The sequence below is a fragment of the Aethalodelphis obliquidens genome, unplaced genomic scaffold (genome assembly GCF_003676395.1).
Source record: "Aethalodelphis obliquidens isolate GAN/ISIS:26980383/991018 unplaced genomic scaffold, ASM367639v1 scaffold52, whole genome shotgun sequence".
Taxonomy (NCBI): domain Eukaryota; kingdom Metazoa; phylum Chordata; class Mammalia; order Artiodactyla; family Delphinidae; genus Aethalodelphis; species Aethalodelphis obliquidens.
In genome coordinates, this window is record NW_020837996.1 from 2,444,278 (window position 1) to 2,461,428 (window position 17,151).

The following is a 17,151-nucleotide window of genomic DNA, read 5'->3' on the forward strand; positions in this document are numbered from 1 at the left end:
TTAGTTGTCTATGGCTGCATAACAAATTATCCCAAATCTTGGCAGCTTAGAAAACAATGAACATTTATTATGTCATACAGTTTCTGTGGGTCAGGAATACAGGAACAACTTAGCAGGGTCGTTCTGGCTTGGGGGTCTCTCGTGAGGTTGAAGTCAGTTACAGTCATCTGAAGGCTTAACTGGGGCTGGAAGGTTCACTTTTAAGACTTTTCACCTGGTTGGCAAGTTCATGGCTGTTGGCAGGAGGCCTTAGTTACTTGCCACATAGACCACAGGGCTGCTTGAGTGTCCTTACAATATGGCAACTAGTTTCCCTCAGAGCAAGTGGTCTGAAAGAGAGCAAGGAGAAAGTCACAATGTCTTTCATGACCTAGCACCAGAGGTCATATAGTCATTTCTAAATACCTTATGGGTTATCAGCTCAGCCCTACTCATTGTGAGAGGGACTGGGGGCCTCAGTTCTTCCCCACTTGGCCTCTTATCCTTCCAGAATACCAGGAAGCAAGGATCATTGAGGGCCATCTTGGGAACTGGTTACCACAGCTGGCTAGAATGGAACTGAATTTTTCCTTACTTCCCAATAGATGGAAACAAATAACAATGCCGGAAGAAAAAGTACAAAAATAAAAAGCAGAACAGGACTGCTGAAGGAATAAAGTAATAATAATAATAGTATAATAATAACAATAATAGCTACTGTTTACTGAGTGCTCCCCTTATATTGAACAAAGACCAAGACCTTTCCACGCTCCATCACAGCAGTTGACAAACTGTGGTCTGTGGCTCAAATCTGGCCCACAAACAGGTTTTGGGAAGAAAGTCTTAATGGAACTCAGCCACACCCATTCGAGTATGTACTGTCTATGGCTGCTTTCACCTACAACAGCAGCTGAGCAGTTGTAACAGAAACCTTATGGTCTAGAAAACCAAAAATATTTACTATCTGGCCCTTTAGAGAAAAAGTTTACCAACCTGGGCTCTATCTCATTAAAACCTCATAAAAACCCCATGAGGTTAAAAACAATTGTTTAAAAAATTTAAAAACCCATGAAGTAAGTGATATTACTTTCCCCATTTTATAGATGAAGAAATGGAGCATCAGATGTTAAGTGACTTGCCCAAGATGGTATTTATTGCAAGGTTCCTATCAGGGAGCCCGATCTCACGGTCTGGGTTACACTGGGCTAGGACTCTCGGAGATGCTGGCTTTTCTAAGGAGCCATGTGACCTTGAGCAATTACTTAATGTCTTGCTCCTCATTTTTCTCTGCTAGGGATAGATTTTAAAATGTCTGTCCATGGGGAGTGGGAAGGGTAAGCTGGGACGAAGTGAGAGAGTGGCATGGACATATATACACTACCAAATGTAAAATAGATAGCTAGTGGGAAGCAGCCGCATAGCACAGGGAGATCAGCTCCGGGCTTTGTGACGACCTAGAGGGGTGGGATAGGGACAGTGGGAGGGAGATGCAAGAGGGAGGGAATATGGGGATATATGGATACGTACAGCTGATTCACTTTGTTATAAAGCAGAAACTAGCACAACATTGTAAAGCAATTATACTCCAATAAAGATGTTAAAAATAAATAAATAAATAAAATGTCTGTCCGACCATTTTACGGGAAGGTCAAATGATAAATATAAGGAATGAAAAAAGAGCAAACACTTCAACAAAAAGAATTAGTATCCTTAGCATGTGATGCTAAGGCTTACAAAGAGAAAGAGCTCTGGGAGAAACTCCTAGAGGAGAAGTAGCTCAGTTATCCCTGCAACACAGACCACCCAAAACATAATGGCTTAAAGCAACAACAATTTATTACTTTTCATGACTTTGTAGGTTGGCTGGGTGGTTCCTTTGCTCGTTCCCCCTGAACTCACTTATGCAGCTGCATTCAGCTAGAGCAGCAGTTCTCAACTAGGGGTGATCTTTCCACCCAGGGGACACTTAGGAATGTCTGGAGACATTGTTGGTGGGTGCTACTTTCATCTAGCAGGTAGAGGCCAGAGATAATGCAAAACATCCTATGGTATGCAGGAACCAAATATCAATAGTGCTGAGGTTGAGAAACCCAAACTAGAGAGTCACCTGAGCCAGGAAATTCAAGATGCCCTCACTCACATGTCTGGCATTGGTGCTGGCAGCTCGCTAGGGGCTTCAGCTCTCCCTCACATGGCCTGTCATCCTCCAGGAGGCCAGCCCAACCTCCTTCCATCATGGTCTCAGGGCAGAGTGCCAAAAAGGCCAGGGTGGGGTTTCCCTGGTGGCGCAGTGGTTGAGAGTCCGCCTGCCGATGCAGGGGACGCGGGTTCGAGCCCCGGTCCGGGAAGATCCCACATGCCGCTGAGCGGCTGGGCCCGTGAGCCATGGCCGCTGAGCCTGCGCGTCTGGAGCCTGTGCTCCGCAACAGGGGAGGCCACAACAGTGACAGGCCCGCGTACCGCAAAAAAAAAAAAAAAGAATCCCTGGTTAAAGGGAGCAACCAGATGAGACAAATGTACATGGCCAGGACACTGGCTCGAAAGATGGTAGAGGCCAAAGTATCCCTCCCCCACTCCACCTCGCCTCTCCCTGGTCTCTGGTCATTCACCTGAACGCAGAACTCTCTCCTTCATAATGGAGTTTAGTAGAAATAATCCTTTTACTCCCAAGAGAATCGTGCCATCTGTCAAGGGGGCAGGAACATGAGCGGCTATTATTGCACAACAGAGCCTACAGGCCGGGCAGAGAGGAAGCTGGGAAGGCAGCCAGCCCTCCTTGGGAGCTGGACCGGAAGAACCAGAGGGCTCTTTTATTTTTGTTTTTGCTACTAAAGATACTAGCAGAGGGACTTCCCTGGTGGTCCAGTGATTAAGAATCTGCCTTTCAATGCAGGGGACATGGGTTCGATCCCTGGTTGGGGAACTAAGATCCCACATGCCATGGGGCAACTAAACCTGCGTGCCACAACTACTGAGCCCACGCAACACAACTAGAGAGAAGCCTGTGCACCACAACGAGAGATCCCACATGCCGCAACTAACACTCTATGCAGCCATAAATAAATAAATAAATATTATTTAAAAGATACTAGCTGAAATAAATGAGGTGGGGGGGGCTTCCCTGGTGGCGCAGTGGTTAAGAATCCGCCTGCCAATGAAGGGGACACAGGGTCGAGCCCTTGCCCGGGAAGACCCCACATGCTGCAGAGCAACTAAGCTCGTGTGCCACAACTACTGAGCCTGCACTCTAGAGCCTGTGAGCCACAGCTACTGAGCCCAGGTGCCACAACTACTGAAGCCCACAGGCCTGGAGCCTGGGCTCCGCAACAAGAGAAGCCACTGCAATGAGGAGCCCGCGCACCACAACTAGAGAAAGCCCGCACGCAGCAACGAAGACCCAACATAGCCAAAAATAAAAACAAATAAATAAATAAGTTTATTTTTTTAAAAAAAGAAAGAAATGGGAGGGAAGTTCATATTAAATAAAATGGTTTTTTAAGGCTAAAAAAATTACTAGCAGAGCCCATTTAGAGTTTTTTGTGTGTGGTACGCAGGCCTCTCACTGTTGTGGCCTCTCCCATTGCGGAGCACAGGCTCCGGACGCACAGGATCAGTGGCCATGGCTCACGGGCCCAGCCGCTCCGCGGCATGTGGGATCTTCCCGGACCGGGGCACGAACCCGTGTCCCCTGCATCAGCAGGGGGACTCTCAACCACTGCGCCACCAGGGAAGCCCTGGAATCTTTTTTAAAAAGTGATACAAATGAACTTATTTACAAAACAGAAATAGACCCACAGACATAGAAAACAAACTTATGGTTACCAAAGGGGAAGGGGGAGGAGAGAGGGATAAATTAGGAGTTTTGCCATACACCTGAAACAACACTGTAAATCAACTCTACTTCAATAAAAATAAAATAAAAGAATAAATAAAATAAAAGAATAAATAAAATTTTTAAAAGAAGCAAAATGGGACAACACTGCTACCGGTGACTGCCAGCAGAAAGCACGCAGAGTGCAATAAGAACCCCTGTCTTTCAAACCACCTCCACCTCCACACACACACACACACACACACACACACACACACACTGTGCTCTGCAGCCTTCAGGCAAAACCAGAGGCAGCACACAGTCAAGTTCCCAAGCTCCCCTTGTGTCCCATCTGATAACTATGCCTCTGGTTTTTTGCTTTTGTGTATTCTGGAAATTACTGAGATAGCTTGTGAGCTGAATACCTCAAGAGTGCTACACAGGGGAACACTGAAGGCTGCGCTGTCCCTGTGTACCAAGGAGCCTCTGGCTGGAGGGGAAACTGCAAGAACAGGGTCTCTGCCACCTCTCGCTCCAGGAACCCTCCCGCCCAGGGCCAGATGGGTCCTCAAGCTCTTGATGGACGAGGGAGATGTGTGATCCCCGACAGTGGCCACTCAATTCCAGACAACATGAACTTTTCCTGATTCTTAGATAAACCACATGATCCAACAAAAGGACCCATCTTCGTTCAGCACAAAAATGGCTCAGCAGCCTGAGATATTCACCATCTCCAAGGCAGGGACTAAATGGGCCACCGGAGGGCGGGGGCACAGATTTGGGAGAGGAGGAGGTCGGAGGACTTTACTGGCATTAAAGTAATCTTTCTGATCATTGGCCCGATCTTTGCACTGTAGAGGCAGCTTGCCAAGGTAGCGAGGCCCTCTCACTGGAGTTATGCCGGCAAGAGGCAAGACACTAACGACCAATTGCTGGGGCATTTAGGAACTAGACAGAGAATTTCAACACAGCGGTTTCCAAACAGAAGCCACCATGAAGACAGGAGGACTCCCCTGCACTCAGTCCTTCTATTTTATGAATTACAATTCTTCATAAAATGATCATTTTCAATAAAGGTTCCATTGCTTTAAAACAAAACTTTGAAAACAACTGAACTGGATGACTGCTAAGGTTCCTTCCAACTTTCAGACTCCTTGTTCTGGGTATTAAGTATCTGGGTGCCCAGAATAGTCGATCATACCTGAACCATAATCAACCTCCTTATAATAATCTCTAATATATGAATATAAACTATCCTACAGCACAAACAACCCAACATGACACTGATTTCACCTTCCACTGAAAAAGTTAAGTTCAACCTCCTTGGCTTGAACAGGGGTGGCAGAGCTGCTTCAATATTTACCTTTTACTCTTTGTCGCTATGAGAAAATGGTGATGACATCTTTTTGGCCAGATGGAACTGATGGGAGATTTATGGAGCAGCTGAGAACTGTCAAAGCCAGGCCAGGCCGATCCCACAAGACAATGACCATGGCCTTTTCATCAAGGAGCACGTTGCTTTCTGGAATCCACTAACACAAGAGGTTCATATCTACCCAGTCATCAGCAAGATTATCCCAACACCCCACCAGCTGCCGCCACCCAATCCGGGGGCCTCCGTTCCTGCTCTTGAGGGATGACATGTGAGTGCACAGGACTTACCCCTCACCCATCATCACACCACACCACCCCCGCCCCAGTCTGGCACCCACAGCCCTCCCAGAGTGGGAAACTTCATCCAATGCCTTCTCCGTTACAGAGATTTCAGAAATTAGTCACAGAAAGGAGGGAAGGAAGACAGTGGAGGTTTCCTGAAGGAACCAGTAACAAGATCTGGGCTGTTTCACCTCGAGGTCACAACAGCTCAGACTGTCCCTGAGTTAGCACTGAGTGGTCAAGAATGAAATCAACCTCTGCAAACCCTCCGCTGACTTGTCCACCATCTACTTTGTACAAAGAGCTTCCTTAAGGCGGGGCCTCCAGCAGATGGGCCTCCCCATTCACTGAGCCTTTCTCTTTGGAAATTTTGATCCTTTCCCCACCGCCAGCCTCAGAAGATGGTCCCAGTGCCCACCCATTATCAGAAAGAGGCGAAGGAATTGGAGCCTAGGGTCCAGCATTTGTTTGAAACAAGGGTTTAGATGAGCTTCCCATCCTTATCTTGTAAAGATACACGCAGGGACTCCTGTGGCTTTGGTGACCATATGCCCTACTCCGCATAGGACAGTCCCAGTTTGTTCCTCTTGTTGTCCCAGAATTGTCACTGATATCACTGCCTTTCACTCTCAGAAGTCCCTGTTTGGACAATAAACTAGGCAGTCCCTCTACCTTTGGCCCGGTCACCACCTATGCTTTTCAGTAAGAATCTGGAAAGCCACAGGTAGCCCGGCAAGCCAAGAGATGTGGGGATTAAAAAAAAAGCCAGAGATAACATATATTTCAAAAATAAATTTTAAAAAGCCAAAGCCAAAGAGTGGCGATGTTCGTTAGTTTGTAACAGGGAAACATGGAAACAATCCCAATGTCTATCAATAGGAAATGGTTTAATCAATCAAGGCTTGTAATATGGAATACTCTCCAGCAATTTAAAAGAAAAAGGTGGATCTATATGTACTAACATGGAAAGATCTCCAAGGCAGCTTGGTCAGAGAAAAATAGCAAATGGTTGATCAATGCCACAGGAATGATCCCAGTTGTCTTTTCTTTGTCCTTGTGAGTATAGATGTATGAAAGGTCTAGAACAACACCGTCTAATAGGAATATAATGTGAGCCACTATGTAATTTAAAATTTTCAAGATCCATGTTTTTACAAAGTGAAATTTATCTTATGGAACCCAATGTACCCAAAATATGATGTAAATCAATATAAAAATTATTAATCTTATTTTACTTATTTTGTGCTAAATCCTCAACATTGCACTTACAGCAATCTCAATTCTTAGGACCCACATCTCAAGGGCTCAAAAGCCACATGTGGCTTATGGTTACGGTATTATTCAACAGCTCAGGGCTAGAAGGATGCATACCAGGTAACAAGTTATCTCTGGAGAGGGAAGTGGGATTAGGAAAATGGAGTGATTTGTCTAGGATTTTGAAATTTTTACAATGAGGATATATTCACTACTTACATAATTTTATAAAACAACAAGAACTGGACATTTTTAAAAATAAGGAGCCAGAACATGAGATGTGAAACTAACAAAATCTATGAATGAGCTTTGTGGAAACACAGTATTAAAATCAATGCATCAAAAATAAATAAGTAAGAATAAAATCAATTAATCAGCCAAAGAGTGTCTGCATTTTTGTTAAGCTTGGCCACAGCCAGCCTCAAGAGCCATGGGCGCTAGCTTGCCCAGCCGCTGAAAGCCAGCTTCCTGAGGGCCGCCTTGCTTGTTCTCCCCCTAGAAACGGGAACCACGGTGCATCCCTGAGGAGTCTGTCACATCAGAGAGACAGGACACTGCTCTCAAATACTTAGACTGAAGCTCTGTCAATGTGCACACAGGAAAACCTGTGCGATCAAAATAGCCTGGGGAGCCTGTTTAAAGAGCAGACTCTCGAGGCCCGCAAAATAGGTGTTTCTGAGGTGGGGCCCAAGAATCTGTAATATACAAGAACTCCAGGGGACTCCTAAGCCCAACTAGGATACAAAGGAACATCCTTCTCTTCTAGCTAACTTTCCACTGCCAGATTCCTGGCTAGAATCTGATTCCATCTAGAATCGTGCTGCCAAAAACTGGTGGAAGATAGGAAGTCCACTCAGAACTCCCCTGCCCCACCCTACAGGAAGATGATCTTCTTTCACTGTACGTACTGAATGATGCTTAAAGATCCCGCAACTTAGAAACAGGCCATCTCTTGGTGAAGACTGCCTTGTCCAGAATTAGCCCTGCTTCTAACGCTCCAAATCAAAGACTCAGGCTGGTGGACCAAGGCCTGCCCTCAGCCCCGTTCCTATTGTGGGAATGCAAAAGGTGTTTCTTTCTACTTCCACCATCCAGGAGACTGGGACATCCGGGTGGAAGGTTTTCCCTTAAGGTGAGACCTTGTGTCTATTTGGTTTTTGTTGTTGTTTTTTACATCCTTTTCTTTCCTTCTCTTAAAACAAACCAAACATGCAATTCACTGTTTAAAAGGGGTGGAGGGCGCGTAGAGGCAATGTATTTTTTTTTTTCCCATTTTAAAAAGCTTTATTGGATAGTGCTTGTTTAGAACATTTACATTTAATGTAATTACTGATACAGTTAAGATTAAATCTACCACCATGCTATTTGTTTCCTAATTATACCATTTCTTTATTTTTTGCCTCTCTTTTCCTGCCCTCCTTTTCATTAATGGAGTATTTTTAATGATCTCATTATTTACTCTGCTACTGGCTTACTGACTATCCCTCTTTGCTTTACATTTGTAGCTGTTGCTCTAGGGTTTATACTAAATATCTCCAAATACTATTATACCTCTTCATGTATAGTGTAGGAACATTACAACAGCAAAGTTTTTTCCCTCTTCCTATCCTTTGTACTAACTGTTGCACATTTTATTTTTGTGTTATTATTCATGGCCATTTCCATAATCTTTCAAATGTTTTTTTTTAATAAATTTATTTTATTTCTTTATTTTTGGCTGTGTTGGGTCTTCGTTGCTGCGCGTGGGCTTTCTCTAGTTGTGGCGAGTGGGGGCTATTCTTCATTGCGGTGCGTGGGCTTCTCACTGCAGTGGCTTCTCTTGCTGCGGAGTACGGGCTCTAGACACGCGGGCTTCAGTAGTTGTGGCACGTGGGCTTCAGTAGTTGTGGCTCGCGGGCTCTAGAGCACAGGCGCAGTGGCTTAGTTGCTCTGTGGCATGTGGGATCTTCCCGGACCAGGGCTCGAACCCACGTCCCTTGCATTGGCAGGCGTATTTTCAACCACTGCGCCACCAGGGAAGCCCCAAGTCTTCCTAGCATCTCAAGCTCAGGAACTTGTGGTCCACAAGTCTCTATTTGCAGTGGTTGGTATTCATATAGAGCTTCCTCAAGCTTTTGAATGGGTGCTAATGAAATATGTTGACCCATTTTGATGTCTGTGGAAAATGTCACTGGTTTTATAGGTTTAGGTTTTTCAAGTTGCATTTCCAACTGGGTAGATCTATGTTTATGCTGAGCCAAAAGTAGAGCAACAGGGAGATCAGAACTCTCCAGTTCATCTAAAAAAGCCTGCTTATTCTTCCTTTTTAGAATCTGCTGCAGTTGTTCTTCTTCTTGTATAAACAGTCTTCTTTGTCCATTTTCCTGTCGTTCTACCTCTAAAGCTTCTTCCAATTCCTCCTGTTCCTGAGTCGGCTTTAACTTATTTTTCTGAATGACATCTTTGTTTTCCTTTAGGTCTATCTCCATTTTCTTTTTGGTGTTGTCCAAATCCACGTTGTTGGTCAGGTTGAAAACAATTTCCTCCACTTCTTCCAGGAAATCATTATATTCTCTTAGACTAGGAAAGTCTTCTTCCCTTTTATTGTATATCTTTAGCACGTTTTTCTGAATCTCAATTTCCTGTCAACGGTAGGATCTTCAAAGAGTTGTACCCTGAAGTTGCTCCTTCTAAGTGGAGTGCCACACTCAGGGCAGTTTCCAGCTCCTCTCACAAACCTCTCCCCGCCCCCCTGGGGAGGCAATTTCTTCAAAGGCATATTCCCAATAGTGAAAAGTTATTGCTTACCTGTGTATAATATCTTTCCCCTGGTTTCTGGTTATTCTGGTCAATAACCTGAAATTGACAGGTGTGATTATCTTCATTAAAAAAAAAAAAAAAAGACAGGAGGTTAAGCGAGTTGGGGATGTGTGGGGAGGGAGAAATTAACCTTTACCCTCCCTGTTTGGTCTTGAGCTAGGTAGTGAATACAGAGGGTCACGGTTCATTTTCACAACAACAACGAGAAGCTGGTATAGTTACTCTTCCCATCTTCACAACTAAGGGAAGGAGTTGGCTGGCTCGCAAAGCTAGTGAGAGGCAGATTATCCACTGGACTCCTCCGCTGGAGCTCGAGCCCCTGCTTCACACAGAAGAGTTCCCTCTGACACAAAATGATTTACTGCCTACTTCACCCCCACTCAGCCACATTTAGCCGATTAAAAGAAAGGCCCTCTCACCATAGTTAAACAAGTAGATGAACGTTTTCATCAAAGCTAAATGTCCTTTAATCACCTGATGCCCACTCTCCGATTGGGATTGACATGTATACACTGATGTGTATAAAACTGATGACTAATAAGAACCTGCTGTATAAAAAAATAAATAAAATAAAATTCAAAAATTAGAAAAAAGAGAAGTAATCACAATGTCAAGTATGTAATACCTTTCACTTCCACCTTGAAAAGCATGGATATTAAAGTGCTAATATAAAAAATAAAAATCATCTGATGCCCAGTCTCCTTCCCTGACACCTGGCCGCTGTCAGTCTCCTAGTAGAGGAGAGAGAGGAGGGAGAGGAGACTTTTCCTTCGCCTCACCCGCAGCAGCCCTCCGAGGCCAGGCTGGGGGCATTCCGTCACACCTGGGAACTCCTTTCCCTGGAAGTTTCTCCCGCGCTTCCCGCCCCCCCCCCCCCCCCCCCCATCGACACCTCCATCACCATCTCTCTCCGCTCTCAATCTCTCTTTTCTCTTTCAACCTCCCTTCCTCTCTTCCGGTCCTCTAGGAAAAGCAACCAGCAGCTAAGGCAGCCCAGCAGAATGAAGAGCGGGCAGGCGGACCCGTGTGTGGGGCAGCCTCGGCAAGTGAGAAGGTCAAGGTGAGGTGCAAGAGAAGCGAGAGCGAGGCGGAAGCCCGGGAGCGGGGCGTGGCCTGCGCCGCGGTGACAGTCTAACCGGATGTTCTCTTGGTGCTGCTCTGCCTTATCTCTCTTCAGAGGAAGGAGACGCCTCTTAGATCTAAAGAGTGCTGGGTGGCGCTCACCACGGAAACCCGAGAAGGTTCGGCACCCAGGCCCAGGCCCAGTTCTCCTGGAACCCCCCCCCCACCCCCACCCCGCCCAGGATGTTGCCCCAGGATGTTGCCGGGGCCTGGACACCATCTCCGACACTTCTGCTGCAGCTCTAAATCTGACCATGTTTGTTTCATCCAAGGCTTTCCCTTCTGCAGGTCTGAGCCCCCAGATGTAACACCCCTTAGTTGTCTCCCCTGAGCCCCCCGAGGAGGGAGACATAAGCAGGTGAACCTGATCAGGGCGCACTGGAAGGCTGAATCACAACCACGGAAAGATCCCCTTCCTGTGCAGGAGGCACTGCGCACGCGCAGAGACTTCGTCCAGAGTCACTGCTGGGTGGGTTTCAAATGATCTATCCGAAAGCATTTGCTGTACACCCACAGCCTGCCTGGAAGTGTGTTAGAATGTATTCTCTGCCCTCAAATCCCTGAAGACAAGGTAACGCACGGGAAGACAGGCACTTCCCAAACGGAAAAGCAGCGCCCAGAGGCAAGGGGTTACTCTTACTCTGCACAATTATTTTTATGCTTACTGTAGTACTATGGCTTTAAAGTTGGAGCAACAGAATGGTTTCTCACACCTCCTCTGCTCCTCACCCCTACATTCCCCAAGCTCCACTCCAGCTTACAACCTTTGCCAACGCCACTCTAGAATGTTTTTAAAAGACGAGGGGGAGCCCTTCCCTGGTGGCGCAGTGGTTGAGAGTCCGCCTGCCGGGTTCATGTTCCGGTCCGGGAAGATCCCACATGCCGCGGAGCGGCTGAGCCCGTGAGCCATGGCCGCTGAGCCTGCGCGTCCGGAGCCTGTGCTCCGCAACGGGAGAGGCCACAACAGTGAGAGGCTCGTGTGCCGCAAAAAAAAAAAAAAAAAAAAAAGACGACAGGGGGTGCAAAAAGAGAAAATGCTAAGGCCCTCCAACCACCTTCTTTTGTGGTTATTTGCAGTTTAGAACTATGGAGGGAAGGGGGTCTAACACTGGAGCCAAAATGAAGACACAGTACAGGTGGAAGGCCTGAAATCATCTTGGATCAACTTTCCCACAGCAGGCCTGTCTGCTTTTTTTCCCTTAACAGCCTTGTGTTCTCCATTCCAGGTTAACTCCGTCACCAATAATACTATTAAGGGCCCCTGTTTAGTAAGCACCTACTACCAAGCAAACAGTATGCTAAATCTTTTTGCTTGAACAATGTTCTGGTTATCTACAGCTGCCTAACAAACCATCCCAAAACTTAGTGATATGAAAACAACCATTTTATTATATTCAATGATCCCGTGGGTCAGGAATTTGGACAGAACATAACAGGGATGGCTTGTCTCTGCTCTATGAAGTCTGGGGCCTCAGCTATGAAAACTGGAACAGCTGGGTGCTGGAATCATCTGGAAGCTGCATCACTCACAGGTCTGGCTCCTGAGCTGGAATGACTAGAAAGCTGGTTCATCCGGAACTGTCAGTCAGCGGACTTACACGTGGTCTCTTCCTATGGTTTGAGCTTCCTCACAGCATGGTGGCCTCAGGGTACTCAGACTTCTTATGTGGTACCTCATGGCTCCAAGAGCAAATGTTCCAGCAAACAGAAAAACAGAAGTTACATGGCTTTTTCTGATCTAGCCACAGAAGTCACGTGGTGTCACTTCTATAGTATTTAACCAGTTATATGGCTTGAAGCAGTGTCAAACCTGCCCCACATTCAAAGCGAAAGGACATACCCACCTACCCCACCCCCCATGGGAGAAGGGCCAAAGAATCTTTGCTTTACTACACTGTCTTCTTTAATTCCCAAACAGTCATCTTTTGAAGAAGTATGAGTATTATTCCCATTTTACAGATGGGAACATCGAGGTTCAGGGAGGTTAAACAATGCAAACAGCCCTACTCCAAAGCGTGAGCTCCAAATCACTGCCCACAAGACTCACTGCCTGGCATTTCTGATGCCTTCCTTTATTCTGGATGCTCCCCAAAACCACCCCCAGCCCAAACTCCAGGACCCTTCTTTCCTCACCTCTTTCTGTTGGTTTACCTGCTCTGAATTCCCTTCTGTCCCGGAAGTAGCCAATGATACTTCCACCTCCATCCCACATCCCATCTTCACCAGCTTTGGGGCCCGGGATGGAAATTTCAAGGAAGGCAGCCCTCCAGGTTTGACCAATCTCTAATGTCAGCCACTTGTGGGCTCTTCATGGTCTTTTAGGCCAGAGTAGGAACGGTCTTTGTCCTATGGAATCCCCACTGACTCAGGGCAGCTGGTTCAGTGGCCTGGGGCCCGGATGCACCCAGCCTTCATTCTGCCATTGGCCCATGGCCAGTCCTAACTGGGAAACAAAACCCCACCATTGTTTGAGTATCTCCTTTATATATTATCATCAGTGCCTTAAAATAAAAAAGAAGGCTTTAGGAAGACAAATGGTAAAAATACTGGTAGCATACACTAAAATGACAAAAGAATCCTAGCTAATATAAAGAGCTCATAAAAATCAATAAGAAAAAAATGAAGATCTCAATAGATAAATAGATAATGCAAATAGGTGATACATTTTTAAAAAGAAAAATACAAATGGATTACAAACATTTGAAACTAATCAAAATAATTTAAAATAATTATAGTCTGATGTTTTCACCTCATATATTTGCAAAGATTCATAAAATGAGAATTCCCAAATTGCTTTCCAGAAGGATTGTACACAGTTATTCTCATGTTTCGCTCATGTTCTAAGAGAGGGGCTCTTCCTGGGCTGCAGCAATCAGGAGGCGGGACTAGGATTGTGACCTTAAGAGGGTGTAGGATATCTCATCTACATCTCTACATTTACATTGTCTATGTTTTAAAAACCCATGGAGTTTAAATTATCCCACTTAGATTGCTATGTAAATATTTGATCTACCACAATGCATAAAAAAGGATACATAATCGTGATTTCTGCCCTCTCCTTCAAATCCAAAGGGTTTTATTGGAGTTTCCCCTATTTAATGAGTGACTAAAATATTCTTAGCAGAAACAATGCTCTGGCAACTATGAGGAAAACAAGCAGAATCAAACATGTGTTATGTCTTCAAGGAGTTTACCATGGATGGCAGGGCTGGTTGCCCAGAACCCAAGAAGCTACTCAGCCGCAGACACCCCAGACATGTGAACCAGCAGTGCTACTGCCTCAAGGTCAGAACCATGTCACAAGGCCAGAGCCAAAAATGGACGCAATGGCATTCAGAGAGTAAAAATGCAAATCACAAACTGGGAGATGATATTCACAATAAGTAAATATCCAACAAGACACTCGTATCCAAATATATAAAGAATTCCCACAACCCAATAAGAAAAAGGCAAAAGATTTAAACAGGTCCTTCGCAAAACAGGACATTCAAAAAGCCAATGAACGTTTGAAAAGTTGCTCAATTTCATTAGTCAGTAGGGAAAGGCAAAATAAAACCACACTGAGATAGCCCTACACTCTCATCAGAATGGCTTAAAATTAAAAACTGATTACACCAAGTGTTGGCAAGGATGTGGAGTGACTGCAATTCTCCAACACTGCCAGCATGAGTATAAACTCGTACAACTGTAAATTGGAAAACTGTTGAGTAGAATCTACTAAAATTGAATTTATGAATATCCTCTGGCCCAGCAATTCCACTCCTACATATATACCCAATAGAAATGTGTTGTTCAACACATTTGTTGTTCACATATGTTGTTCAACAACATATGTTCAACAAAAGACATGTGCTAGGGTGTCCATAGCAGCACTCACTAGTCATAACAGTCAGAAACTGGAACCCACCCAAAAGCACATCAAGAGAGAAAGGGTCTAAAAAAGAATGAAATATTGCCATTTGCAGCAACATGGATGAACCTGAAGATTATCATACTAAGTGAAGTCAGATAGAGAAAGACAAGTATTATATGACATCACTTATGTGTGGAATCTAAAAAATAATACAAATGAACTTATTTATTAAACAGAAACAGACTCATAGACATAGAAAACAAACTTATGGTTACCAAAGGTAAAAGGGGGGTATGGATAAATTAGGAATATGGGATTAACAGATACACACTACCATATATAAAATAGATAAACAAACTCTTAGAGGAAAACATAGGCAGAACGCTCTTTGACATAAATCATAGCAAGATCTTTTCAATCCACCACCTAGAGTAATGAAAATAAAAACAAACCATAAACAAAAGGAAAAGACAACCCTCTCGCCGGAATGGGAGAAAACTTTTGCAAATGAAGCAACTGACAAAGGATTAACCTCCAAAATATACAAACAGCTCATGCAGCTCAATATCAAAAGAACAAACAACCCAATCAAAAACTGGGCGGAAGACCTAAATAGACATATCTCCAAAGAAGACATACAGATGGCCAAAATATGCATGAAAAGATTCTCAACATCACTAATTATTAGAAAAATGCAAATCAAAACTACAATGAGGTATCACCTCACACCAGTCAATGGTCATCATCAAAATATCTACAAACAGTAAGTGGTGCTGGAGAGGGTGTGGAGCAAAGGGAACCCTCCTACACTGTTGGTGGGAATGTAAATTGGTACAGCCACTATGGAGAACAGTATGGAGGTTCCTTAAAAAACTAAAAGTAGAATGACTATACGATGCAACAATCCCACCCCTGGGCATATATCTGGGAAAACCATAATCTGAAAGGATCTATGCACCCCAATGTTCACTGAAGCACTATTTACAATAGCCAAGACATGGAAGCAACCTAAATGTCTATCAACAGAGGAATGGATAAAGATGTGGTACATATACACAGTGGAATATTACTCAGCCATAAAAAGGAACGAAATAATGCCATTTGCAACAACATGGGTGGACCTAGAGATTGTCATACAGAGTGAAGTAGGTCAAAAAGAGAAAGACAAATATCTTATAATATTGCTTATATGTGGAATCTAGAAAAATGGTACAGATGAACTTATTTGCAGAAATAGGGTCACAGATGTAGAAAAAAAAACTTATGGTTTGTTTGGGGAAAAGGTGGGGGGGGGGGGGATGAACTGGCAGATTGGCATTGCCATATATACACTACTATATATAAAATAGATAACTAACGAGAACCTACTGCATAGCACAGGGAACTCTACTCAATGCTCTGTGGTGACCTAAACGGGAAGGAAATCCAAAAGGGAGGGGATATATGTATATGTATGGTTGATTCATTTTGCTGTACCTTAGGAGCTAACACAACATTGTAAAGCAACTATCCTCCAATAAAAATTAATAAAAATAAATAAGTAAAAATAAAAAACAACCACAAGATTTACTGTAGAGCACAGGGAACTATATTCAATATCTTGTCATAACCTATAATGGAAAATAATCCAAAAAAAAGAATACACACACACACACAAACATATATATATACATAATCTGAATCACTTTGCTGTACACCTGAAACTAACACAATATTGTAAACCAACTATGAAAGAGAGAGAGAGAATGGGTCAGTAGTAGTATCTTCATACAATGAAGTGTTACGAACTAAATGGAGCTAACTACAACTACAAACAGTGCAGATGAATCTCACAAACATATACTGAGTAAAAATTGCCAGACACATAGAGTCTATATTATATGATTAGATATATGTGAAGTTCAAAAATAGGCAAACCTAATCTATCTTGTTAGAAGTCAGAATAGCAATTATCCTGGAGGAAAGGGGAAGGGGCTTCTAGGTACTGGTAATGTCCCATTTCTTCAATTGGGTACTAATTACACAACCGTGTTCAGTTTGTGAAAATTGACAGGGCTGTTCACTTTTACTTTGTTCACTTCCATGTGATGCTGGAATAAAAAGTTTCCGAAAACTGGGAAGGCTTCAGAGCCACATACGTGCTCAGCAAGGGGGAGCAAGTGCACTCCTGGACTGGGTCAGGGCGTGGGACACCCCAGGGTTTGTCACAGGAACAAACAAAGCTCACTCCCTTAACCCAAGGAGCATCTCCCAAAGTCACTGCCCAGGATCACTGCTCAGGACCCAGGAACTGGCCGAGAACTGTTCCCAGGGCCGCCTGGTCCCACGTCCCCTCTCACCACTTCTCATGGACAAGCAGTACAGCTTCCCCTAAAGAAAAGTACCTAGAGCTTCTAGAAGATGACAGCCACATCTAGGGAGACAGCAGGGTACTGAGGGTTCACACCTGATCTACCCTTGGCTGTTCTCATCACCCCTAGCTCTAAATGTCCCAACTGCCCAACTCTCACCCCACACATTCTGTTAGAAGAAAAGAAACAAAGCACCCTGGATTACTTCTACAGAAGTGTTCATTCAGAGTAGCTTTTTGTGAGGGTCACTGCCCTGGAAGAGTGGGGGAAGCAGCTCTCCCCATCCAGGTGGGCCATCTCCAGATCTACCCAGGACTGAATAACTA

At 44.5% G+C, this 17,151-nt stretch overlaps 1 pseudogene; it reads right to left on the reverse strand.

Moving 5' to 3' along the window:
• Positions 1-7,099: 7,099 nt before the first annotated feature.
• LOC113608284 (CDK-activating kinase assembly factor MAT1 pseudogene) lies at positions 7,100-9,473 on the reverse strand (annotated as a pseudogene).
• Between the last annotated feature and the right edge of the window lie 7,678 nt (positions 9,474-17,151).